The 26,280-nt window shown below is 40.0% G+C and overlaps 1 protein-coding gene across 1 annotated transcript in view; it reads left to right on the top strand.

Annotated features, from left to right (window-relative positions):
* The first annotated feature begins 1,375 nt into the window (after positions 1-1,375).
* The window catches only part of atxn1a (ataxin 1a), a 102,732-nt gene continuing 77,827 nt past the window's right edge, over positions 1,376-26,280 (top strand). The window contains exon 1 of the mRNA XM_067612996.1: positions 1,376-1,522. The gene's annotated coding sequence lies outside the window, so the exon portion shown is untranslated. The remainder of the gene's footprint in view (positions 1,523-26,280) is intronic.

Below are 26,280 nucleotides of genomic sequence, written 5' to 3'. Positions count from 1 at the left end.
TTGTTGATACATAATGTCAAAGAAACTGTTTCACCTCACAAACTTTTTAAATTTGTCAAAATGCGTGACTAAGCCACTCAGATCCAATTGAATTTAGGAGCTTAAAGTGAATTAAAAATAACTGAATCATGACAAGAATAAATCTTTCATAAACATGTTTTCTAGTATCACTCCATGATTGTGTGTATGTCTGTGGTTGCGTGGGTGTGACAGTGAGACAGTTGCTATTGGCAGCTCAGATTTTCCACGTTGTCACTGTCAGCTGACAATCAGTCATTTCCTTCAGCTGAGATGATTCTTCCTAAGATCCTGAGCTCTCTACCTCAAAACGCCTGCCATGGCCTTCTGGTCTGTTGACAGCAGCTCTCTGAGAAAAGTGTTTTGGTTTGAAAGGTTATATGTGCCATGTATGTAAAGTATGGTATCATCAGAATGTGATATCAAACATAAACTCAAATACATCTTGAATACTCATAGTATTGATGCTATTAAATGACATCACTGAGAAAACTTTATTTTTAATGATCCAAGATTGTATCCTAACTTTTGTATCTGTGATGTTTTTGAGTCTCAATACACATTGTGGTTACAATTATGTAAGTGTATACAATATTTACTAACTTATTGTTTGCCTGGTATTGTATTTAATAGATGCTCATAATGCATATAGTATTCTAGCATTTAAGGATACTTATCTATACTATGAAAATGTTCTTTTGCTTCTTTTTGCTGATATGACACCCCGATTTCTGTGCATAAGATCAATAAACTTCATCTGATTCAGTGGTGGAAGAAGTATTCAATTACTAAGTAAAAGTAACAGTACTACAATATAAAAATACCAAATTTACAAGTATTAGCCCTGCATTCAGAAGCTTACCCGACTAAAAATATCAAAGGTAAAAGTACTGATTATACATTAGAATGACTCCTGTCAGTGTTTATTAATTATTGGATGCATTATTATTATTATATGCATTAACACACAGCATTTTAATGTTGTTGAGGTGGAGCTGATTCTACTATATAGACTGCTCAGTAGTTTAATCTACAGCAATCACGTTTTATGTTTTGCATCCGAAATCCTCATCTGCAAAGTAACACCAGCTGTCAGATAAATGTAGATGAGTAAAAAGAGACGTAATGTATGAAGTGTCTCAAACTTAGTGTAATGAATGCAGCCGACAGTTACTATGAATACATACCACAAATGAACCAATATGTGTTCATGCGTGCATTCTCACGCCCTGCTGTCAGTGAACTTACCTTGTAATTCTGTCTGTGTTTGCCCTGCTCCGAGCAAACTCTCGTATTCTTGCATGAGTAGCTTCCAAACTGCTCCATTTTTGAACTCTCTCCCTCCCTCCCTCTCTCTCTCTGAAGGTGGGGGCAGAGAGCTACTAGCTGCGCGCTGCAGACATCATTAGGAGGGGAGACGCTTTCCACCGTCAGCGCCGGAGCAGAGCAGGGGAGCCCTGGCAACAAGGAGAGACACAAACTCAGCAGCCCGTTACACCCTACAGTAAGTCACCCAAAACTGTTCCTTTAGAGCTCGTTTCACCAGCCCGTCATTGCTTTCACCATGCCACTTTTCTCTTTTGGAGCTGTGTGGAGAAAATGGCTGGAACAACTGGGCAGGGTGGCGCTGACGCTCTGGTTTACTTCAAAGCCTTGGAAAATGTTTACTTCGCCCTCTGACCTATTTTTTAAGTGACCAAGCAGTGCGAGGACGTTCAGGGCTTGTGTGTATATACTTGTCATTTCGCGTTGTAAATGCAAAGTTGTGTTTAAGTGGGACGAAAGGGAGCGGAGGTTTGGCTGGATTCTGACCGAGCGAGGAGCGCGTCCGCCGGGCGAGCTGGTGTCGGGCAGGCGCCTGTACTTCCAGTAACTGCGCCACTCGACCTCGGCTTAAACATTTGCTCTTTGCAGACTTTTTTAAAAGCACAAAACACTGTCATATACTGCTAAATGACGTTGCTACATGTCGCTTATGTCTTCTTTTAAACTATTCCCTTAGTGACAAGGACTGTCAAAGGCAAGCATTACATTTTTTATCTACGTTTCACCATCGCGGAAGTGTTTTCTTTACACGAAAAGAGACGGAGAGCAACTAACCGCAGAAATTTGTCCACTGTTAACGAAAACGTAGTTACATCTGTTTTTCCTATTCCGACCGTTTTTAAAATGTATTTATTGTTGCGAATGTATTATGTTACTCCACTGTGTTTTACATTACCAGCTGGTTGTAAAGGACATACGGTTTGTGATTGCTGGACTACCCGTGATGTCATTCATCCTAGCTTGGACCATTATATAACGGGACTGTAGGGAAGCCTGTGATAGCAGGCTATTTTTACTCTGTTTACACCTCGGAGTTGCACTCAGTGTAGGCTATGCGTCCCAAGTGGTAGTAGCCTATGCTTTCACTCACATTATGCATTTAATATGGCAACCAAATGAGACTAAGTGGATGGACAAAATAGTGCTGAAGATGAAAAGCCCTGGTTTTCCCTACCAGCTGGATATTTACACTTTTACTGTTCTCCTTTTCCTGGTAGTGTCTCCACAATTATGTGCAATTTGAGTAAACTTGTTGATTGTATCTCTTCCCATGGTTGAAACATGTCTTGTAGCTGCAGGCAATGAATGAGCTGGTCATTCTAAAGAGGGTTACTACTTTTCAAATAGCACAGCAAAAAGATAATGATGGCAGGATATGACAGTGATACAACTGAACCCAAATTGGGAAAAATAGAAATAAAATAGTATGTACACCAAATATAGTAAGATTGCTGACTCACTATTAGGTTGAACAAACAAACCAAATGGAAATATTAAACTGATTTTAAGTTATGTTTATAGTTTGACAGAAAATGTCACCCCAAAACTGTAATTTTTGTGTCCACCTCCTCTCCCCTTATGAAACTGCTGCACAAAAGCATTGTAGACTATTTAAAACATCCATAAAAACTTCATAAAAACCTTGCAGAATTTTTGTGCAGCACTATTCAAGTTTCAGGAACCCAAATATTGCTGAAAAGCTACTTTAAAAAATCCTTTTATGCATGCCTCTAGCTCTTTAATTGAACAGGAGTCATCGTGTTTAATCATATTGGCTTTTAAGCAAAATGTCAACAAAAATGTATATGTATTTGGGACCTCCAGATCCATATGTAGGCTATCGGATTATGCTGCTGGAGTAGTTTGATAAGGTTTTGCACAAATGTTAATATTTTGTCAGGGATGTAGCAATCACATTCTTTATCTTGATCCAAGTCTTTTGAAATTGACAAAAAGCTGTTAGTCTGCAGATACAATATTAGTATTTCTTGTACAGCTGCACAGGACACACTTAGTTATGCAGTTTAGATCTGTTTGATAGTTGGTGGGGGGGTTGTCACTAACATGAGAAGAGCTGGTCCACCTTGAGTGAGCCTGGTCAGGTTCTTGCTAACTTCGGGGCTACATAATGTATTGCTGTCTTTTTTGCCATTAATAGTAGCTTAAAATATATATTAATGAAGCACTTATCACTTTTAGGCCATCACTATACATATTCACCTATTTTACAGAGATGTTACAGAGATGGAATCTGGGAAATGTAGTCCAATAGCAAGCAAAGGTATCAGGATGAAGTGAAACATTAACTTCATTCAATAATTTATTGGGGGGCAACAACTTCATGTTTTTCAGAAGTTGGAGGCGACCCCCCCTCCAGGATCTGTGCCCATGGTTTTCATTAACTTAGAATGAGCCCTTTATATTTACATAGGGAGAGTGTCCTCTTCTGTGGACCCCGCCATGTTGCACCGCCATGTTTCTACAGTAGCCCAAAATGGACAAACCAAACACTGGCTCGAGAGAGGCCTTTCATATTTTCTGTCAGTTTTGTGGCCACTGTAGGTTCTCCTATCTGCTTCTAAGGGGAGGGTGAGGGGAGGGGTATTGAGTTGGTTGCAGTCTGCAGCCTCACCACTAGATGCCCCCAAATCCCAGACACTGGTCCTTTAAGTGGCTCTTTTCAAATAAGTTACTGATGCATGCAGTTAAGGTAGATATTACATTTTAAAAAATGCCTTGATTGGCCACAAAACTATTCCCATGGATTGAGTTGGGACATTTCTATTTTTGCTGTTATTGGAGTGGCTCTCAAGTCAACATCAGTTTGACAGCAATGGCTCCTACTTTGGGAAGCCACTTTCGATGTGAAGAATGTGAGTACAAACTTTTATGTTTAACATTCAGGGCTATGCCTATGAGCAATTGATGAACTGAATTGGTTGGTTAGTTGCTTTGGTTTTGTTTGTGACATTTAGTTAGAAATTGGTATTACAATATCACGTATTGGGTGATGGCAGTGCAATATTGCACAAGGTTGCGCTACTGTGGAACATACAAAATAGTTTTCAACTGTGAACCTGAGACAAAAGCTGCTAGTCAATGTTGCAAGCTATACTGTGATATTAATATGCCATACTCTGTTCACTGACATTTCAGATAGCTTCCTGAATAGTTAAATAGATGCTTTATATGAACTCAGCAAAAATGTAAATATTTTAAGTTAATGTGTAATGGTATGCTGCCTAGCCTATATATTCATAGATTAGGCTGAAATGATCTTTCATGTTTAATGATATGAATGGCCCATATAGCCTACTCATAGATGCAGCAGTGCAAAAGATCATTCAAAATGCTTGCTATATCGCCTTCTGTCTTCCTTGATATCTACCAAATCAAAGGAGTATAAAATTTTATGTCATAACAGCAAAACATGATTAAGAACAACAATAATAAGGAGTAGGAAATTCCTTGCAGATTTTTTTGAATGAGAAGAAGATGTTGAAAATAATGTATGGCGGGTTATTGGGGAGTTAAAAAGTTGAAAAAATACTAGTTTATTTAGGAGTTTGTTCGGGAGACCAGGGAGAACTGAACTCTCTAGTGGGGAGGTTGTGAATTTTTGGGTGAAGTGGAAAGTTGCTGTCAAGATTTTTAAGTTTTTTAAATAAAAAAAGGATTTTAGTCAACTCTGGAACAGTGGATGTCTCATGATGATGAGCGATAGGGAGGAGGTAAATAACAAAATGAAGGGAACCCAGTATTTATCCCAGTGGGACACCATGGGAGTATCTTTGAGTTCCTGTTCTTAATGGAAATAATCTGTTTCGTGTGAAATGAAGGAAATTCGCTGGAAAAGTACAGAATTGATGCAGCCAATAGAGAGTAATTGTTTTTGGATGATTTCATGAAACACAACATTTGTGGAAAGCTGTATTTACTGTAGGGTGGGAAGAATGTGGATGGAGTGTGTACCAGAGTCAACTGCACAATCATTTTGACCAGGGCAATTTGAGTGCTGTGACAGGAGCAATATCCAGATAGAAATGGTCCAAGTAAATTATGACCTTGCTGGTGGGTGTTAAGCTGAGTTGGAAAAGTGCATACGAGGGTTTTAGAAAGAAATTTGAAGTTGGACAACAGAAGTTAAATTCACTAGTGTCAGCACCAGTCAGCTCCTCCAGGATGTGGATTGACATTTAAAGCCTGGAAGTCTTAAGGGTGGTGAGCATATGACCAGAGGAGAGATGTTAGTACAAAAGGTGGAGAGTGAAAATAGACAGACTTTTACAAGGTAGGTAAACAGAGGGTCTAGTAGGAAGGCTGGATACAGTAAAGTTTACCAAGTGATGAGTGTTACAGGCTAAGAGAGAGAAAATGTTATTTAAAGTGAGCCAAGGAGTGCTAAGTGAGAAGGAAATAAGCAAACTGTATATTCAGGGAACAGTAGAGGGAGTAGTTGTGGTTGGCCACCAGCTTGGAGTTCAAGGAGTTTGAGATTGGAGTGGCAAAGGTTTTGATTTGATCTGTAGGAGTAGCAGGTTGAAGATTTTTCAGGTTAGATTTGATCATGAACATGAAAGGCTTTGTGATAGTGAAAGACCAAACTATCGTGCTTTATTGTGCGGTCATGCCACTGTGAATCAGGCGTGCTGTGCCACCCACCTACCATGCACAACCACACACACACACACACACACACACACATGCACTTTACCGCTGCCACCATAGCCTTTGATTCCAGCCGCCACTCACTTTCAAATGGTAATGAGAGGCAATTAGAAGCCAATGTGTCCTAATCACAAGCCATTTAACTGAGCTTGGCTCATTTGTCAGAGCCATATGTGCACACGGACCTGCACACTCAAACACACATGAATACACACATCTGCTAGATCATGCTAGTCTGCTAGTCGTTTCTTTGTCTCTGGAATTTGCTGCCTATGTAAGGGAAAAGGGGAAGATTGTGTGTTAGTGAGTGTGTGCGTTTAAGAGAGAGAGGCAAATAGAGAGAGATTTCAAAGTAATGACTGGGCGGAGATTTCACGGCTAAATGAATAAGTGACAGAAATGGCTATATGTTCCAACATGCAAATACTGGCAGCATGACTGATGATGGGAGGGGCAGATGGATTTACCAATGGCTGAATCAAGTGTTTGTGTGTATCTGTGTATATTTGTAGAGAAATTAGTTGGAACAACAGTACTTACTCTTAACATTTACCTACAGAATGACTTTGACAGGTGACACACTGCAAGTAGAGGCGTAGTGGAGGTTAAACCTACATAAGTGCTTTTTACCCACCTCTCAAACTCTGAAGTAGCATTTACACAGATCCCCCAAGGCATTTCTAGTTTACATGTCTGAGCACACTTTCTCACACTATTCCCCTTGTAAATTTTGGAATGGCTCGTGTTGTCCTCTGCCAGATCACGGTATATGTGAGCATTTAAAACAAGTTGCATCAAGGAATAAACTGTTGAATATAACATCACTAACTATTGCACCTAACTTTTTCCTAATGTGTGATGTTTATGCAGTTTTTACCAGGTGAGTAACCAAGAAAAGTTAATTAGCTTGTTGAAAGTGTAGCTTTATAGTGAAGTTCATATATCTTGCAGGAAAATGTTAATGCTCATTTCATATGTATTGTATATATGGTATACCTACAATGGAGTAGGTGAGATGAGCTTTTATTTGCAGCTGCAGCCCTGACTTCCCTCATATACACATAGAGCGAATGTACCGTCAGAAGTCTTAACAAACATGGATACTTGGATAATGTAAACATACAAACAAAATATGTAGCTGCCCCAACTCTGTCTTCAGAGATAACGCCACACAAAAAAATTGCACACAAATTATAGGTCTTAAGAGTGTGTGCTCGAACAAGCCATGATGTTCAGCATATCAGATAGACATTGTTCTCCTGTTTCCTTTCCACCTGCCTGTTTTTCTGATCTGATGTCCTTGTTTTATACCACTTTCACACAGAAACCTTATGTCTGATACTGAGTAATGAACATAATGAAGAACAGCAATGTAGGAAATCAGGGATTGGAGGAGGTGAGTTGAAAAATAGTGCAAAGACAAACAAACCCAATGAGACGGGCCATGATTGGGACAAGAAGAGTGTGTGTGTGTGTGAGAAAAATGATTTTGAAAAAGTAAAGCGTGGTGGGTGGGGGCGGGGGCAGATCAAGAGATTGAGCTGTCTGGTTGAACCATGCAGTGCGCTCAGACCTTTTCAGCTTTTCCTTTCATCCTGCTCTATTCATGATCGCACAGAGTACACGTGCATGCACACAAGAGAAAGGACGCACTCACACACAGAGTGCTGCTTTTAAAGCGGACCAATGAGAGTTTTTTTGTATTTTGTGTGAAAGAACATTCCACCGTGTGCGATCGGGTGTGTGTCTCTATTGCTTAGTGCACAGTCTTGTCCTTCTTAGTCTGCTTTCTGTATAGGATAGCAATGCTCGTTCAATAGATGCCATGGCAGCCACTTGAATCTGCAATACATCGTTAGAGAGTGGAAACATTTCATTGGAAATAGGGTCAATGAGATCACTTTTTATGGTCTTATGAATCACTGAATTTTGGTAATGTACTTGTTGGAGTCCCATAAGTAATTTTTAAATATATAATTCAATCAAAACATTCAGAGGGGCTCACTGTTGTTACTTTGGAATCTGTGTGTGAACATTAAAGTGGATATATAATTTCCATCCTTACCGTCTTTATCTTAATGTGGCAATCTAATCAATACCAATCCTCTGAATGACCAAGGTAGTCCCAGTATCTGAATGAAAGTGAGAGAGAGAGAGATGGGAGGAGGAGAAATGGGGAGAGAAAGGACTAAAGCCATCCTACAAACTTGTGTTACACTGTTGGGTCGATAAGCTGCTGCATGGCTCAATAGCCATGTGAAAAAGGGGAGCTGGCTTTGGGACTTAGCTCAGCCGGTGTTGGCTTTAGATCTGTAATGGCTGCCAGTGTGCTTGACATGATATACAGTTGTCTATATGCCGGGCAGGTTGCTGTAAAAGGCTAAACTGTATAGTGGTCTAGATGATGACAAACTGCTCATGCGGGCAAATAACAAGCTCTCAGATGACAAGTTTGAATTCCTGTATCGATTTAAATTCATGCAACTCATCAAATCAGGTAGGATCATTTCTGCGCCTATACATCAAATGTGATACCTCATGTAGGTTATCATGCACTGATTAATTCAGCATGCTCCTCCTGTGATCTCTCAGGCCTTGATTCATATTTGATCATATTCCAAGCAAAGCCTGGCTGAGAGGGAAGGATTTTAAGCATTGGCATTTAGAGGGCCAATTCAAACGAGGGAGAACCTAACTGATAACAGCCCACTCTTTAGAGGACATCCAAATGTGGTTTGAGTTATTTTCTCTGTGTTTAATGGTATTATATAGTTTATAATAGAGCAGTGGCTCTAAGCTCTTTCAACTGTGGCTCGCTCAGTGACAAAGCCACTACACTTTTTGTGGGGATTGGAATCTGGTTCTGTTGCTTAAATGATTATCCTCTAAGTCCCCTCTCTAAATAATATTTCTACTCATCGCCCTTCTGCAGAAACATTTTGTTGTGTTATGTACATTTCTTGCCCTCATGTTGTTTTCTTCAATTATGTACATACACATAATACATATTCCTTCTCTTCTCTTCTCTTCTCTTCTCTTCTCTTCTCTTCTCTTTTCTTCTCTTTTCTTCTCTTTCTTCTCTTTTCTTCTCTTTTCTTTTCTTTTCTTCATTCTCTTCGCCGAGCTCTGCCTTATCCTTATCAGAGGCAGTAGAGGATTACAGAGGGGAGTTGACACTGACTGGCAGTCAGACAGCTCCTGCAGACTTGTCTCTTCCCCATAGAGCTCCAGGCCTGGGACGGGGATAAGCTGACACCCTGGGACACAGACAGACAGATAGATAGTGATGAGGAAGAGAGATGAAAGAAGAATAGTAGGAATTAGGGTCATACGTATACAGTATATCGAAGCACTGATGGATAACTTCTATTATCAGAACATTAGATTCACATCAACAGGTAAAGTCTGTATGTAAAGATTATGATAAAAGTTTAGGAGTGACTGATCACCCGTTGGGGTGATTTAAAACTTAATTTAAGTTTATTTAAAGGGCTTAATGTAAATATATTACAGTAATATAATGAAAATATCAAACAGTTTAGCTTGAATGTTAACTTTGAGCTGGCAAAGCAAAGAATTGTCCATGTTGTTTTATAAAATGTCCAACATGCTGTGTCCATTTAGGCATTAGATTTAGAAATGATAGCCTTGGCAGCAGATGACAGGATAAATTGCTGTGACCATGCCATCCATACTCTATCCCACTTTCACAAAATGATGGAATAAAATTATGTCATTTTGAGTACAAAAGCTGAGGAAGTACCTGACTGTGTCTTTTCTTGCAAGTCACTTTTTGTGTTTATACCCCAAATGACCAAATTGTACCTTTGGTACCTTGCACTGTGTGCAGCCAGTTGCTACTGCTTAGACAAGGACATAACCCCTCACTGGCTTCCCACCCACAAACACTGACAACTGTGTGTGTTAAAGCTCTGCTGCTAGGCTAGGATCTCTGCTATGATATCTTTGTAATTGAACCTCTAGTTCTGGCAGAACTGATACAATTTTTTGACAAGGTATAATTTGTTTAAACTAATTTGTTTTATGTTGGATCAAAATGTATCCACCTGGTCTCGAAAGGGCCCATTATGTGCCTGTTATGGTACATTTGTGAAAAATGTACTTTTCAGTTCAAAAATGACTCTCTTCATGTACCTCTATTTTTACTGGTGCCTCATTCTAATTTTTTTTGGGTGCGAAGCCCCCAGATCCACAGCTGCAAGGTGGGTGTGTGGGTATCAACAATGACTTAAGTCTGAGCCAGGAGGATATGCATTGAGAGAGAGGAATTCAATAACAGGAAAATGGCCAGTGATAAAAACAATCCCTTGAATACCAAAACCCACCCTTCACCAATGTTGTTCTTGGCACAAACTGGCTTTCCATTACTACTGTTTACTCCTTAGGATTCTGATGTCAAGACACTGCACGTGGCAGCATGGGGAAGGTCCGCACCATGCATCCCAAAACATCTTATAGCAACAGTAACCTTTATTTCATTGATGCTTCATGGTGTGGCATGTGCAATGGAATTCTCTGACAATGGATTAGTGTATGAAAACAAGGGACTCGGGTCACCATATGGCAAGGGGCATATGTGGGTGGGCACTTGAGGGCAGGTTGAGACAAGCCTGTGCAACTAAACCACAGGCAATGTTTAAAACAGTAATGTTGTAACGATGAAACTATTTCCACTCTGACAAAGCTGGTGTGGTTTGAATAGAGCAAGTTGCTGGATGCGTGGCTGGATTGCTGGTTTTCTCTGTCTGTCTGTCTGTCTGTCTGCACCGGCTGGCTGGCTGGTTGGTAGTTGTGGCTTGGCCAGTTCATATTTTTTACTGGATGGCTGGCTGGCCATAGCTCAGCCTCATCTGGCTGGACATTTGGCTGGATGCTTGACAGTGCAGGCTAGCTAGCTGACAAGCTTTCTGGACACACGTCTGGCTCACTGACTCGCTGGCTGCCTGACTGACTGGCTATTATTTCTGGCCCTTCCTTTAGCTATGTAGTAAGCTCATGACATTGGAACAGGGACATCTGGCTATGACAGTCAGGGAGGTGTGCTAAAACACTACTGACAGATAAGACCTAGTGAGCCAGGATGTTCCCTGCCTTTCCATGAGCCCCATGAGTCCATGACCAATCACAGTATCAAGACCTCTTTGGAGAGAGTCTCTTTCTCCGTTTTTCTTTCACCTTATTAGACTGTAATCCTAGATTATATTATATTTTCACAAAGTTTCTCCAATGGCCTGATACTACTGCATGACGAGCACCTCAGCGTCCCTCGAAAGTAACAGGATTGTATACATTGTTGGCTGAGGAGAGGCAACTTAATTGAGGCTATAAATTACACAGGCATGGTGGCATCACTCCTGCTGGTGGCATCACTCCTGCTGAGTGTAGTGACAAAAGTACAGTGTAGGACAAATATAGCGGTAACTAATGGAATTCATTTCTGTCTAGTGTCGTGTATGGTACTGCACTGATAAAATAAAGAAAATTCAATATCTTCTTGCTCTGCTACTCTAAAAAGCTTGATGCAGTTGCAGGGCTTAAGTTAAAGAAATGTCACTATTTCGCTCATGTACCTATGTACTTACTCTATAATCACTTTATTTTTCTGTGTGTATGTATGCATTTACTTAGGTAGTTAAGTGCATGTTCGTGTATTCATGCCTGCTGCAGCTCAGGTTTGTGTGTTCATCAGAGAGTGAGTGTGTAGCATGGCAAGGTGATGACCATCAAATGCCCTTATTCACACGCTGCACAGCAGACAGACAAGAGAGAAGTGTGTCCATGTGCAATCCCTAGGGCTGGGTATCGGTACTCAATACCTTTTAAGGTAACCCAGTACCAAGTAGTATTGAAGCATCTCTAGTCAAACAATACCTGCATTCAATCCTTTTTGTACCCGGATCTAGAAAAAAATGGCTATTTGTATAGTTTTGCTTGCAGCCAATCACCACAAGCACTCCTCAATTTAATGCAACATGTGATTGGCCCACTACCGCAGCAGCTGCAACCCATACAGTCTGTGGTAGTGAAGACAAGCATGGCGTATTTGACGGAGTTCAGCATGCCGAGATGCCACAAAAATAAATATTTAAATAATTTGAACACTTTCAAAATGTATTTGTGTAAGAATCATTTGGATGGGGAGTAGTGGTGGCATTTTACATAACTGAATTCTTCCATTCACATGTTGGGTAGCGAATGAAGTAGAAAAAAACCCCAGAAAAAATAGAATGAGGTACTCTATTGGTATTGGTATCACTTTAAGGGTGCTGATATTGGTACTGGTCTTGTAATTTTTTAAATACCCAGCCCTAACAATCCTACAACTCATGTCAATCTCACACCTATAGACTCATACACAACTTACATAGCACACACAAATTCATAGCAGACATTTGCATGGACACAACACACACACACACACGCACGCACACACACACACACACATAGCAGATCATGGCCACTTTTGGGGACTTTTGGACATGCAATAATTTCCTGGAACCTTACCCTGACCCTAACCGTAACCAATGAACAAAAAATCAGCTTTTTTCAGATTGGGGACACAGCTTTTGTCCCCAGTTGGACAAACCTTCCCCAGTTAACTGTTCCTGAGTCTGAAATTTGTCCCCAGAAGTATCCAATGACAGACCACACACACACACACACACACACACACACACACACACACACACACACACACACACACTTGTTGCAGCTGTGCTTATGCTAGTGTACACACCCATCCGCAGGGGCTTGCCCAGGGAAAATACCTGTGGTAGGAGAAGAAAGTCCACCTAATGGGAAATTACTAAGCATCCTCATCAGACCAAAATAACTCAGTTTCTTCTTTTGTACATTCCATAACTTTAATGGCTCTTATGGGAACTTGTAAACTTTCCAGATTACAAGTCCCTGTTAAGCCACAGTTAGAGTGTCAGGTGGTTTAGGAATCATCAGTATCATTATAGGGTAGATAGGTGTCTTTTAAGCATGTCTCACCCCAGGAGCAATTGGAGGTCTAATTTGGTAACCCATACAGAAAGGAAACATATGACCATTACTGCAAAAAACATATGTGTCCATATAATAAACACGTATGTACTGTATGCAGTCTGTTATTTTAATGGTCTCACAGTCTACCAACATAATCAAGCTACTGTTGATGTGTATCTGTAGTTTTTACCCAGTGGTTGTCAATAATTATATTCTATTCTATTTATGCAAAGGTTAACTTGTTTTCAGCTGAAGGTCAAAGGTTTCGGATGTTGTTTCGATTTAGTTCATAGCATAGATGTTGTGAAACTCTAAAAGATCATAACAGTGATTAAAAGCCTGACAAATAAAATGACTGGACTTCACCTTTATCGTGCTCTCCACTGTTTTTCTCTATCTTTCCCCATAAATGTCACAGTGGTGCAACTATTTTGGATATTGTAAGTTTCCATGATGCATTTGAATGCACAGTATGTAATTTTCTGCCATTAGGGGTCTCTCAATGAAAACTGTAACAAAAGATGGAGTTTGATGATGTTGTGAAGTAGCGTTGGATCATAGCAGTTGTTGTCTTCATTGTTAAACAACCAGCATTGCTGTCGTTGCCGTCAGCTTCTTCCGGTTAGCTTTCCTTCAGTGTTTATCGTTCAGAAGGTTTTTACCGGGAGCCGAATTATCCGCAGAGGTCTCCTCCTCTCTCCAAAACAAATGGACCCCGTGATTAAAACCAGTAAGAACACTGAATAAAGCAGTTTCATGTTAAAAATCAGTGTTTCTCTGATGTTCGGCAGACACAGGACATGCAGAGGGGCTGTGAGTTGAGCTGCTGCTAACGTTTTCTCAGCTTGTTTCTCTGATTACTTAAGATCCAGACGTCTGATGACGAAAATCCTTCATCTGGTTAAAAGATATAGTCAAGAACGACCAAGATCTAAAAAGTGTATCATAAAAATGTGGCTTAAAACTGGATAAAAAGTAAATTCATGACAGCTTCTGGCAGACAATCACAACGGTGACATATGCACAAAGGGGATATGACACCATTGACAGGCTACCAAATGAAACAGACCATTACGTTGATTAAAATTACAGATTTCTCTGGGTTTGAACATTGTTGGAAACATTTGGGTTAATGTAAGTAGACAACTTAACAAAATATATAACATAGGTTTAGTCATTTTTAGACATTTTAATGCAGAAAAGTTACATACTGGGCCTTCAATACATTGTGAAAGTGTTAGTACAGTATTTCCCCCAGTATATTAAGACATCCTACATCACAAGTCTGAATGGGTCAGATGTGTAGTTTTAACCACTAACCTAAAAAAAATATCAACAAACCCCAACCACCACCCCCCCCGCCTATCAAACCTCTCACCATCAATTAGCCTCAAAACCCAACAACACACAATCTTTTTGAGTGAAAAGATGCTTTTCTTCCCCTTCCCCTTTCAGCCTTTGGTTTTTGAGGCGAGCGCCCAGTCAGCTTGGTTTAATGCTACATGACGTGCCATTAGCTCTGCCAGCGATTTGCCTGAGATGGATAGCTGAGTGCATTTGCAACCTGACAGGACACGCTACCTAACTGAAGACTGTTGCTGAAAGGGTGGGGGGGCGGGGGGGAGTGAACAGAGGTAGTGTAACCCTTTTAACCATTTACACTTAAAGCAAGAGGACTGGTGGTGTGGGGAGGGGGCAGACGATTTGTGTGTGCATGTGGGTCAAGGGTGGGGTCATTTTGAGTGAGAGCATGCAAAATTCATGTTGTTTCAGGCCACCAAGCATGAACAAAATACACCTGTCATAACTGCCATCATTAATGTAACCCACATAGACTTACAGTATAAACATTACACTATATTTTTTCTCTGAAATTGAACCCTTAGCTAACAGGCAAACAAAAATTCAAACACTCAACGGTTGATTGTGCAATAATAATAACCTTCCAGTTTCTGCAGATGATGAATATATAGCATCTCCAAACGACAGTGTAATTAAAACGTGCTCCCTAGAACTGACTCCTTTCTTCAATGATCGGATTTGAAGGTGAAAAATCTTTCTCTTCCAGAGACACGGTGGTAGTAATAATTGGTATCAGACTGGATCAGATAAAAGTTAAGTCTTAATTAAATGTAATCATGTGTATGGTTTTTAGAGGGCATGCAGTATACATAAATTTAAAATAGCAGGTGAATGGAAAAGGCAAGTTAACAATATAATTTCTGAGTTGACTGCACCTTAGTGATGGTTCATTACTACCACTGTTGATTAAATTGGAGGCTATTTACTAGATTGCTTTCATAGATTTCTCCAATGTCCATTTTCCCCCTATAAGTTCTAAATAAGTAAATAAAAAAGTTGTTTGCATGGTTTGTATTAGTTTGGCTGAAACACTCTTATCGCTTGAGATATTATCTTTGAAACTAAATGGAAGAGAGAGTCCAGGGTACCTAATATGGATTGGCTCTACAAGGCATTCCCATGGATTCATTGAACCTGCAACAGCTTCTCTGTTCTTGGTCATGAGACAATGCAAGGTCCCTCTTTAGAAGAGGACGAGCCAGTAATCCCAGCAGCAAAACAGTGGACACACACACACTGCTATATTTGAGGTTTGGTCACACTGACCTGAACTCCATGACCTTTGCCCTAGAACTAGAGTAACCCTGAAACATGCAAGGGCCACTGTGCCACTGAACATCAACTAACATCTGCTAATGCTCTGCTAGTGGATTTACAGCAACATCAATTACAACAGCAGTGAACTGGTTTGAACTCAGTGCTGCTGATCATTCTGTTTCTAATGAGATATTTAAGAACTGTGTAGTCAATGAGGACATGTTCATCTTTAGAGCTAAAGCCAGATGACACATCATCCCCATGATTCAGTCATGGTTTCCTAATAGATTCACTACTCTTTGTTTGCATCATACACATTCTCTAGTGTGTGACGGTTGCCATGCATAAAAATGGCTTTATATAGCAAGACATGGCAGAATTTTTGACACATCAGTTATTGTGCAATAGAAACTGCCATGAATTTCTCAAACCTTGCAACTAATACACCAGATGTTGTATTTGTAAATGAGCACAAGGCAGCTGTTTGTTTTGGAGGTGGGCTATACTGAGTTTGGAGGAGGTATGAGCCAGTTGCAGCTTGGTTATTAGTCCATTTACTGACAGTGAGGGAACTACAGATGTCAAATGTATACAGTAACAGGCATGTTAAAATGTCTGTACATGTGTGCTTGAGTGTGTATTTTAGTGTGGTGCAAGTGCGAGTAGGTCTCATGCGCGTGTATCTGCTGACCTACAACAAGTCTCAGCTTTATCAACATGACCCAAAGGCTATCTGTGTTTTATTTTCCTGGAAGTGATCATTTGTGGTTTTGCACCAACTTTTTCTGTTTATTTGGTGCTGATGTCGAAACAGAAGCGTCAATTTTCATCAGAATGATCAATCAAAAGCTGGACCCATCCACTAGTGCAAAGATTTGCATTGCAAAAGCGCTCTTTCAATCCCCGAATCACAACATAGAAACTCAAGTCCTCTCTCCCATAAACACCCTATGATCTAATTCTCGGAAACCTTGCACAAGGCTGCTAAGAAGCTGCTGGATTTGCAGGTTTCTATTTGAACTTTTTGCAAAGGTTTTTCTCCGTCCTAAGTGTGTTTGCCAAGCGCAACACATGATTAGAGTCCACCAATAGTAATACTGCTCAGTCCCCTCTGGTCCAGCTTTGGAGAAGAGATTTGTAGGGTTTATATTGTTGTTGTTTACTTCTAATCTTATAAAACCGAGGCACAGTTTCATAATACCTCGTAAAAGTAGTAAGCTTGTGTCCTGTACTCATTTATATGGTTTTCTGTTTGTAAGCCCCACTAGACCGAAAAAGAAAGGTTTTGAGCAAATGTGGCTCGGCTCAGGCTGTTTAGTTTTCTCTGAGAATTACCTTCAGCTGCACAGACAGTGAAAGATTTGTAACTTGCACCAGAGTCACTTTTTCATTTTTGGCTCTCATGTTTTTGAGCCATCATTTTTGGTAAATAGATGAAAATCATGAAGCTGTGAGCTAGTTTTCTCTGTGAAAGAAATAAAACATATAATAAATATAATAATGATAATAATAATAATAATACAAAAATCCAGTTTTTCCTTTGTTCCTGATATGGTGCATGTAGCTCATGTCGTTTTCAGCATTGGGGAAATTATTCAACAGCTCTTTTAGCCAAGTGTAAGTACTCCAGTGTTTCTTAGGAGAGAAAAGTCCAGTCTTTCAAACCAAGGTGCCATGAGTCATGGAAGATTTCCAGCCTGATCCTCAACACTGGTGCATGACTCAGTGTGAGCTGGATCTGACTAAAATATGTCAGTGTCTGTACATCCTTTAAGAGAACAGATATCCAGAGGTTAATTAAGGGTTGTTATGTCTAGTTTTGGTTACAGAAAAAAATGCTGAAATTAACTAAAGTGCTTTAGTCCAAAAAAAAAAAAAAATATATATATATACATATATAGTTCTGCCCCTGACATTAAAAGATCAGGTCTATTATAGTGCAGTAAGTGCTACTATATAATGTCAGACTATGCTATTAACAAATAATACCTCAGTAGGTAGCATTTTTGCAATTTTGTATCAACAGAAAGACAAGCGTCATGATCACTGATTTGACTTCAATGAGGCCTTTCAGTTCCCCGGGGTATTTGTTTAATCTTTTCAATTGATCTTATAATTTGCATTCAGCTGAAAAGCTTTATGTACTGCAAGCTATTCTTCAAGTATGCAATGAGATGCAGTAAAACCAGATTCTATTCACAGCTAATGACTTAAAATTAATACACATACAATTCAGGATTTCAATGAAACTATTCACATATTTTGTGCCAATATGAGTGTCTCTTTGAGAGGGTAGCTTTCTGTGAACCCCATCACAATCCCATAATAGTTATTATAAGTTAATATTTGGGGTTTTCAGAATGCTGTTATAAAAGAATCCACCATCCTGTCCAGGAAAACATTCACTTGGGGGAGATGAAGGGAAGAGAGGGGCCGATATTTAAAAAAACTGTCATCTCTTATTTGGCCAGCTCCAATAACTGGTTGGCACTTGTGCTCTCTTCTCCCCTGCTGCGTTATCGGGGGAATCACTCAATTATTGAACCAATGTTGTGTTGTTTTGTAGCTCTGTGTGTGTTTATGTGTGTGTGTGTGTGCGCATAAAGCCGTGCACATTTACTGGACACAGACCTGGTTGGATGTGAGTACGGTATCTCTGTATGTGTGTGTTTGAGGTGGGCTGAAAGAAACTGCAGTAATTTCACACAGCTAGAACTGTGCGCCTGCCCCACTTTCAGTCTTTTAATCATGTATAGACACTCGGGGCACTCGTGTGTGTGTGTGTGTGTGTGTGTGTGTGTGTGTGTGTGTGTGTGTGTCTTTCTGTGTGTGTGTGTGTGTACCCGTGTGTGTACTGTATCTGTGTTAAGCGGAGTGTGAGTGAGGGTTTTGGTACTGTAAGTGTCAGAAGAGATTGCGCTTAGAACTCTGTGACCCGAGACTACCCTTTGTGTGTGTGTGTGTGTGTACTTTCCAATGCATGTGTCTTTTCTTCAAGATAGAAAGGCATAATTGGACATAATCAAACACTCATAAAAGAACAGCAACATTATATTTATATAGATTATGTGAATGTTAAGGATATGCAACAATGCTAATGGTTTTATGCTAAAAAACAGACCTCTTCTTTAGGACAGGATGAGTGATATGAGTCTTAAAATTCAACATTTATAATTACTCTAAAGTTCAGTAAATTTAGATGTCAAATTTCATTTTGTTGCGGCCATCAACAACTAATTAGAATCTCTATGGGAAGAGGCGTGTGTGTGTTTGTGTAAGCTCACGTTTTATTTGTTGGCCCCTCGAACATTGTAATCTCAGTATGACCTTGTAGCAGTTTGTAGCCCCATGGTGGCCATCCCTGTGACTAACACCCAGTCTAACAAGCTGCCACAAGCAGCTGCACCATTGTACTTGACAAGAACACAGTATAATATATAGTTGGGGCAGCCAGCTTCAGCATCTCCTCTTTTTAGATGAAATAGGTTGTATTTTGTAACATATTCTTCACATCGGTATCAAAAGTGCATTAAATAATTTTAACTAGACACTCTTATTTCAGGGTGAAATAATAATTGTTATATGTGGCGGTAAAACCCTGGAAGTAACTGAGTCATGGATTCTCTTGAAAGATTAGTAAGAGGAAGGAGGAACTGAAAGAGGAGTTAAGTTCTGGGAGTTGCTCCTTACAAGATGCAGTTTGTTTGCGAGCACACGTTGCACTTACAAAATGATAAAAAATCACATGAGGTTTGGTTGAGTCAGAATTATTTCTACAGCACATTTAAAAACAACAGAGGTTGACCAAAGTGCTTTACAGGAAAATGTAAAATACAATGAAATAATTAAAACAAAACAAAATAAATAAGCGAAGTGGTGATCTCGCTCTTACTATTTCTTCCCTCAGATGAAATCAAACATTTGTGATTTTCCGTCCTTCTAGACAGTCATCATGGTTAGTTCAGTAGAGAGTGAAACTGCTAAATTGACCATTTTCATCAACCCGATTTAAATAATTACTATTACTATTTGTTATTGTTTACTACAATCTGCCAGGGGCATTTTCTCGTGGCTCTTTGTGTGTAGCTGCGGTGAGAAGAGAGGTCACACTAGACGTGTTTGAGCTTGGCCCCTGGAGCTAGGACAGCAGTGCTGTACATCTCGTGCCTGTCAAGTATTGACAGCGTAGCTCACTATGGAATGCTAACAGCCAGGCAGGGCGTGGCCACACTGTGTTTGCTGCTCTGACCCTGTGACCTTGGTTATATAACTGGTTGTCAGTCTTTTGTAGAGGCGAGAGGGAACAACTTTTTATGATGTGTCATGTGGCTGACACAACAGTGACGTAACCTAAAGTCACAAGAACCAACTACGCTGACCTGAAATGCCACATTACTCTCTATGTTATTCAACTCTTGTACTCGGATCACCAAAGGAGCAAGTATTTTTATGAATGTTTTTTGGTGATTGTGCGGATATAGCACGTATGCATTCACACTTTTCCAGAGGCCAGTGAGGGCATGGTATACAAACACATATGCACATAAATATACACACAGCACTAGCAGTGAAGGTTAAACAAAGATAACCAGACTTTATTTGGGTTAAGGGCAGTGCAGCACGTTGGAAGTGAGCCATGACCTGATCCACACTAACACACACACACACACACACACACACACACACGTACAGTCCAGTACACACACCTGTCAGTGGTGGCGCCTGCTCATTCCTCTTTGTGGTAGTCTCCCTGTTCCTTTGTCCTCTCTGTCTTGGTCATCAAACTTTGTAGCAGGATCTCAAGGGACAGCTGGTGGGGCAGTGTGAGCACCTGTGCTTTGTGTGTGTGTGTATCTTTATGTGTGTGGCTATGCTTATCAGTGGGGTTGGGAGGGGGTACCTGCAGTGTCCTGGCCAAGTGTCTGTGTATGTGTGCTTGTGTGTGTGCGTGTTAAGTGTGTGTATGTAAGCACCTGTGCTGCCAGCAGGAACCTGCCACATCTATGGTGCTTCATGACGTATGCTGGTGACTTCCTAAGGTCGTACTGTGAGCCCCATAATAACTATTATCCTCTAAAAGTCGACTCACCTGTGTGTCCAGAGAAATACATTTAAATAATTAGTGCATTACAGATGCACAAATCACTGTGCGCGCTATTTTTAACTGACATATTTTCTTTATTTTAACTGATAGTTGAACATTTGTGAAAACAAATGGAAAAATTGTTTACCCGGCCACAAAGAGCTTCCCCAACCGGCTCAGTATTACAGTATGTGAGTGTCAGTTCAATGTCAGCACAGCCCTGAGGGCTGGCCATGCAAAGACTCTTCTGATGTGTGCTTCATGTCGCCTGATCTGCCAAAACACAATTACAGCATGAGTCAAGTTTTTTGCTCATTTGCAATATTTCCTTTCCTTTAAAGGTTACTCTTCTTACACCATTCAAAAAGCAACAAGAAATCATTGTGAAGGAGAAGCCAGTCATTGTAAAACAAGACGATTCAAGTTTCTGCCCCTGGGTGTCTTTATTATCAGACATTTACATTTTCGTCTTCAAAGTTAATCTCTCTCTGCCAATAGCTTTGTGTATGACCCACTTTCTATCAATCACCACTCAGTCAAGTGAATAAGATTTGCCTTCAAACAAAGAGGCAGTTTTTAGTTTTTTTTGTGATTTGTTTGTCTAATTTTCAACGTAAAAGACAATTCTGAGATCTTTCTATCGTCTCTCTGATCCATGAATATATGCATGCAGTTTCTGGAAGGTGCTGCTGCAGCGTAATCTGCCAAGAGGGCCGAATATTTTCTGTCCTTAACCAGTGAACTTTAACTTACATAAGCGATCAAGCCATCAAAATGAAACAGCCTTCTCACCACAGTTAAAAGCATGACAAGGAAGAAAAAGAGAACAGGTTGACTTGTCATTCAGCACACTGACAGGAAAGAAACTGCGGGGGCGAGTGAGACTAAAAGTTAGTGTCAAGGAGTTGAATGAGGCGTCATGAAACCTGCTCTTACAGCTGCAGCTCGTACATGTGTCCTTGCTCTAATACTGTGGTAAAACGTTCGTAATCCGGCCATTATACCTGTCGCCTGCCTTGCTGTCAGATTACTGCTGGAGAGCACGTCTGTCTCATTAGGGCTGTTTACCGGCCTTGTACACTAAGTGTTTGGGGGTGAAATGAAAACATTTCCGTACGTAATTTTAATAGTTGGTCAGCTGATTTTAATTTGTGCCTTTATCTCATACCAAAAGGGCCCTTGAGCCCTTCTGTTGGGCCCAAATTTCCCTCAAGTGTGTTTTTATTTATTTCTGACCCTTAGAGATTCTGTGTGTGCCACTGCTAGACGAAACACATAAATAGATCTCCATAAATAGAATTACTCTGTGTAAAGATGACATTGAGAGCTCTCCATGTTAATGTTTTCCAGATTATGTGTGTGTATGTACAGTATGTAATGCATGTACATTATGCGTGTGAGAAAGACTTGGGAAGGATCAAAAGCAGTAGATTATCACTATGCATGCGTGGGCAGCATATATGTCTTTTGAACGTTTGGAATAAAATGTAAGTGGAAGAACGCGGTGTGTGTGTGTGTGTGTGTGTGCATGTGTACACCTTTGAAGATGTGTTTTAGTGTGTGTGTGTGTGTTCCCTGCAGGCCCCCCTCCCAGCATATTCTTCTTATCCCGGCGTTGGGATTTTAGGGGGCCGATCAAAGCCGGGCTCCCTGCGACTCCCGCGTCTCCAGGCTCTCTGCACTAACGCGGCTCGACTGAGGAATGCTGAGTAATTCCCTCAGGTGGCAGCTTCTGCTCTGATGTTCAGCATCAGCACACTCTGTCAGTCTCACTTACGCATGTTACTGTAGCTCCATACACACCTGTACAGGTAAACACTTAAAATACAAATACACCTATAGAAAAGTTATGTGTGGGTTATATACTCTTTGTTGCTCATTCAGTTGTTTTCTTTTCACTTTTTCACTCGTTTTTCTTCCTTTCATACACTCTTCTTCTATGTGGCACACACACATTGGAGCCTGCTCTGTGTTTTATTCCCTCTCGCTCACATTTCTGTCACGTGCCATGGTGATGTTGTTATGTTGTGATGTGTTGCCGTGGAGAATACTAGTATCAGAGAGGAGAGGAAAGGAAAGCAAGGGATTAGATTAAAAAAAAACAAGAGGAGAGAGAAAGAAATTAAAGAGAAAGTGAGGAGACCGAAGGAGAGAAAAGAGAAAAGTTCACAAAAGACTTTGGTTAATCTACATTAAAATCCTCTGGTTTTAAAGAAGTAGCAGCTGAAAATATTCTTCTTGACATTGACAACTCTAAAACTGATTAAAGAAATGTGGCTTAAAAAAGAACATCACCACTACTACTACTATCTCAGTCTAATAGTAAGAACCTTTTGTAACATCACAGACATTGTGTGAAGTAATATTATTACATGATTCAATTAAGCAGCTGTTAATATTTCATAAGGAGTGAAACGACATCAAGAGACCCACAATTAGGATCCACACCTGTGAATGCTTAAAAGAGGGGAGTCAAGAGAGTAAGTAAGTTATGTCAACCTAAAACCTCTGTAGCATTTTCCCCAAACAAAATATGCGCAGATGTTTTTTTATCTCCATTTGTCTCTTGTCTGTCTTATCTAAGTTGTGTACAAAGTGTCAGAGTGTCATTATCTATTTTAACTGCACCACTATCTACACTACCCACTGCAGTTATTGTGAAAGTTGCCAGCCATGCTGTTGAGTTGTCCCTGTGTTTATCAGCAGGAAAAAGCCTGGTCATCAGGTACACAGAAGCACACTTGGGCAGCTTTTAAGAGTGATGAACTTTAAACTTTGACCCGTAGTGCTGAAGGTTAGTGGGTGAGTTGCACAACGCGGAGGTAGTTCATGTTTCTCTTTGTGTCTCATCATATGTCTCTCTTTCCCACTCGCTCCTTTTCTCAATTTCAATTTTATTTACTTCAATAATAATTCACACATTGGCTAAAGCAGTAACATACTGTATAAGTAATTTAGATAATTATGAGGCCGTGTTTATGTTTGATGTGTGTGTAACAAATAAATAAAACATCATATAAATAAACAGGTCTTGAGAATAATTGTAACAGTGTTGTTCCAATGGCTTATATGTTATAATATTCAGTTATATGTTATAATATAACGTTAAATTAGAAGTTTTTCTAATGCTGTGCTGAATCAGCACTGATACCTGATACATTATTCAAAGACACTCATTATGAATGTGGTATATACATCTATTTCTGGCTTATTTCTGTGTATTTGTCCCTCTATAATCTAGTTTTTTTATGGCTAGTGAACTGGGTGCTATAGAGGGTATACAGGGTTCTTATTTGTTTTTGGGGGGTCATAATTATATCCCACTCATATATTGTATGAAGAGAAACGGGCTGGTGCAGATAGGGTTGAACTAACTAGCATATTATCATTGGCCACTTACTTGCTGGTCTGCCAATGTGCAGCCAGTGAACCCAGAGCCTGCAGTGCAACTCAAGAACTTTGCAACGCTGCACTTTCCTCAGTTCATGGAAGCCTACACTCATGACGCATTTTAAACCAGAAAAACAGCTTGTTTGTGGCAATGTATCTTTTGCAAAATAGCCAAGTGAAAGTCAGTTTTAATGGAATTCCCTTCTGAGGCCATATTGCCTTCTGGTGAGTTCATTCCATTTCTTTTATTCCAGGGTTTTTGTTTTTTTTTAGTTAAATACAAGGATACAAATAAAGAACAAAGGCAACATAAGGAAGGACATGTAGCCAAATTAAGCCCACAAGGGAGCTTGGAGTGTCCTCCTAGCCTCCTGAGAAAGATTTTAATGAATTTAATCAGATGAATAGAAGCAAAAAGCAAATAATGTGTGAAAACAGAGGTTAATATGTCACATGACTTGTGACAGAGACGTATAAAACCTCAATATAAGAGACAATTATGAAGAAGATAATAAAAAGTGCTCTGAATACCTAGAGAGTCCAGTTTCTTGAGTTTCTCTCTGTCTGTCTGTCTGTCTAGTAGCTGTGTGGATGTTATTGGTGATAACAGAAGCATTAGCCAGACAAGCTAGGTCAGGGTGTAATCCTGCAACAGATACCACTCTGCTCCTTGTTACACCAGCCACACACACACACACACACACACACACACACACACACACACACACACACACATACACACAAATGCTCAACCCACCTATGGCTCTGTGTTCTCTGTTGACAGCTGTGCTTGCTGTGTCTCCGAATATGTGTGTGTGTGTGTGTGTGTGTGTGTATGCATGCGTGCGGGTGTGTGCATGTGTGTCCATCCTTGTGTGTGTGACAGAGGGACAACAGGCAGGGGACCAATAGGAAAGCAGACTGAAAGGGGCAGGGCACACTTTCATAGATGCACATGGAGATGCGCACACACACACACACATTCATGCTGCCAGTATTATCGAGTGGCTCGTGCGGCAGACGGGGAACTCAATCCTTGGCTGCTGAGTAGGAGGAAAAACTTGCAAATGTGTGTGAGTGTGTGTACACTGTTCACAATTCAAAGCACCCTTTTCCTTGAATCAGAGGGACAAGGTGTACCCAGGTGAAAACTCTGCCCCCACATTGATTTCACCCCTCGAAAGATTCTACTTTTAAAAGTTTAAAATGGGGATTTGATTCACCTTTTATACAACTGAAATACATCATGGAAAGGAGAATTAGATGTGATGATCTCAATAGTGTTTCTGCAAGCATGTACTTAATGAGCTAGTTGTATTTTCATGTTTTTTTTAGTTTTGAGTGCACAGACAACTGGCAGTGAATATCTGCTTACTTATACTTTGATCAGACAGTTCCTGATTTTTGACATTTTAGGCTTTTACAGCTGATGTCCAACTTTAACGATGGCCTCCAGACATGTAAAATATATTAAAAAATACTATAAAAATAATATGAAAAAAATATGTCTAATCCCTCATTGAAAAATCCAAAATTGATGAAAATGCAAATAATTTCTAAAGCTTAACTGCTGGACAAAATCTGTTTCCTACTTCACTGAAAAGTCTAACCTCAGTTTATGTGCACTGGTTTCCACATCACACTTGTAGGTTGAATATTCGGACCACAATTAGCCTCCAAACTAGTTTGTTATATCACAAATCATGCTCATAGGCCCACTCCTATAAATCAGATGATGAGCACAGAGAAAATTTGAAATGACTGTGAAAACAGCAATTGTGAAACTCTGCACATATATCATGCAGTAAAGCTCAAACATCCAAGTGAAGTAATAATAATAAGCAAAACACGTTCTTGAGGCTTTAAGTGTAAATTGCATTGTATATTATTATAATATACTGTATATGGTTGATCTTAATTGAGCATTTTTAAAGCCATTTCTACTGGTGATGATTGTCTTTTGAATTCATATTCGGAAAACACACACACAGTAGAAACAAATGACAGTCACAAGTCAGGCAGTGTGAAATAGATAATAAACTGACCTTGTGTTTCAATCTAGCTGTGATACACACCAGTGCACTTTCTCATACACACTCAGTTTATTGTAAACATACAGTAGGCTATAGACTAACAATGTTAGGCTATTGCTAACATTGTATTAT

This window comes from Thunnus thynnus, chromosome 15, assembly GCF_963924715.1.
Source record: "Thunnus thynnus chromosome 15, fThuThy2.1, whole genome shotgun sequence".
In the NCBI taxonomy this organism is placed as follows: domain Eukaryota; kingdom Metazoa; phylum Chordata; class Actinopteri; order Scombriformes; family Scombridae; genus Thunnus; species Thunnus thynnus.
Note: the sequence above shows the minus strand (reverse complement) of the source record. Positions and strands in the feature narration are given on the sequence as shown.